At 44.1% G+C, this 2,500-nt stretch overlaps 1 protein-coding gene across 1 annotated transcript in view; it reads left to right on the plus strand.

Annotated features, from left to right (window-relative positions):
- Positions 1–2,500, plus strand: part of enox2 (ecto-NOX disulfide-thiol exchanger 2) — a 514,981-nt gene that overhangs the window by 498,516 nt on the left and 13,965 nt on the right. The gene's annotated exons all lie outside the window — the stretch shown is intronic.

Genomic DNA, 2,500 nt, shown 5'->3' on the forward strand with positions numbered 1-2,500 from the left:
CTAACTGCTAATTCAATTATGGGCATTAGATGTCGTTGTAGCACCTGACATCCGAGTCCAGAAAAACGTCATTGGCCGGTTAACATATTTGATAGAAGTCCAAGTCCTGTGTAGAGATGGTGGTCTTCAGCGACCGTCTTAATCCTTTTCAGAAGTAGTGAGATACCAAGGCACTCGTCTTCTTGTAAAGTGAAAACGGCCTTTATTTTAATGGATACATTAAAATATTTTATTAATGATGAGCCCATTAGAATAAAGGGTATTGGTATTTCACTACTTCTGAAATGTTAGCACATTTATTCAAAGTTCAGCCGTGATCTGTGAATTAGAGAAGGCTAGTTGCTTACACGTAAATTCTTTGGATAACATGACCTCAGGGATGACTGAGGACCTGGAGGAACTTTCACCAACATGCACACTTATTCACAGGTGGGTAGGGCTGTAAATAGTAATAATCGAAGTGTAGCGATGCATCGATCCTACGGCCAACGATTTAATCGAATCATATCGAATCGTGGGGCTTTCTTAAGTATAGAAAGTAATCGAATCCCTAAGAAATCGACAGCGTATCGTATCGTCATTGAGGCTGTGATTTACACCCCTACAGGTGGGCACAGGCCCTTATACAGTACTCCACGCGCTAACACTTTATTTTAGGGATACATCTATAAGAACTAATACATGCAATGTCCCTGTATAAGTAACTTGTAAGTCATGTACAAAGCAAAATCAAACATTTGGAAAGCAGAAGGTCCCAGGCACTCAGAGGTAACTCAGTCCGAAGAAGGAGGTATATTAAAAAGCCTTTATTAGCTGTGGCTACTCATAATTGAAATTAAAATGCCAACATGTTTCGACCATCTAGGTCTTCTTCAGGGCAAAGCAAAGACAATGGATCGACACAAAGTTTAAAAAAGTTTAACCCCACCCCTGAATCAGGTGTGTAATCAGTAAGGCGCACCTCCATCAAGGGAGGGGGGAAAGGGGGGAGGGGAGCTAAATCATAACAAAACAGATTCTTCTCATACATTAACAAAAAAGCAATAAGCATTAGTGTCAGCAGTAGGTCTACCATTTTTTCATTCTCAAACAATGTTCATAATCAAATAGTGCATACATAGAAGATATATATATATAAAAAAAACATTATAAAAAACATTTGAACTCAAAAACTAAACTAAACTTAATTTGAACTAAAAAAATCAAACATTTGTTAGGCATGTATTCGCAAATGTCTTGTTCATGCACAATAAGGGATTTATTACCAATTTAACCTTAGTAAGGACATAGTAGGCCTTAGCGTTTGCTTAGTGCATGCCTTACAAGTTACTTATGCCGGCATTAACATTGTATGTATGTATTAGTGATAATAGATGTATCCCTAAAATAAAGTGTTACCCTACACACATATGAACACAGTCAACACACAGGTCTTAGCTCCTGCTTGTGGAATGGATAGATGCCCAGTGGAGAATGTCTTCGTCATGGGTGGATTGAATGCTTGCAGTGAAGTGGGTGGGGAGTGTTGATGGTGGAGTGGAGGTAGGGAGGGATGGAAGGAGGGAGGGTGGAGTGGAGGTAGGGATAGAGGGAGGGAGGCAGGGAGGAAGGGATGGAGGGAGGCAGGGAGGGAGGGTGGAGTGGAGGTAGGGATAGAGGGAGGGAGGCAGGGAGTGTTGATGGTGGAGTGGAGGTAGGGAGGGATGGAAGAAGGGAGGGAGGGAGGGAGGGATGGAAGGAGGGAGGGAGGCAGGGAGGGATGGAAGGAGGGAGGGAGGCAGGGAGGAAGGGATGGAAGGCTTGTTTAAGGGGATTTTCTAGAGCCACCTGGGTTGTTTCTGTTGTGTTGTGTTTTTCCCCACCTTTATCCAATTACCCACAGATTAAAGTGTGTGTGCGTGCGTGTTCAAGTGTGTGTGAGTGTCTTAATGATGCTGTTCGTCCGTGTGCTGGTGCAAGCATATGCCTGAGTTTGGGCGCGCATTTATCTGTGCCTGAAAGTACATAAGAGGGAGGGACGAGAGAGAGAGAGAGAGAGAGAGAGAGAGAGAGAGAGAGAGAGAGAGAGAGAGCAATAATGTGTAAGAGGGTGTTCTTTCCGCTCATTATCCCCCTCCATTCTGTAAAAGAGAGACAGTGAGAGAGAGAGAGAGAGAGAGAGAGAGAGAGAGAGAGAGAGAGTGTGAGAGCGAGAGAGAGTGAGAGAGCGAGAGAGTGTGTGTGAGAGAGAGCGAGAGAGTGAGAGTGTGTTTCCTCTGGTTCTCCTCTTGCGTTGTGCATCTCTCTGGGCTGATTGGGAAGTGTTAATTGCGTGACCAAATGAGTTCCTTCATCACCTCTGATGTCCTCTAATGACTGTGGAAATCGGGCCCACTGCCAACACTACAGGCCCAAACTTAGATGTGGAGATTGGTGTTCATGTGTGTGTGCGTGCCTGCCTGTGTGTGTGTTTGTGTGTGTGTGTGTGTTTGTGTGTGTGTGTGTGAGTGTGTGTGTGTGT

This window comes from Engraulis encrasicolus, chromosome 23 (genome assembly GCF_034702125.1).
Source record: "Engraulis encrasicolus isolate BLACKSEA-1 chromosome 23, IST_EnEncr_1.0, whole genome shotgun sequence".
NCBI classification, from domain to species: Eukaryota; Metazoa; Chordata; class Actinopteri; order Clupeiformes; family Engraulidae; genus Engraulis; species Engraulis encrasicolus.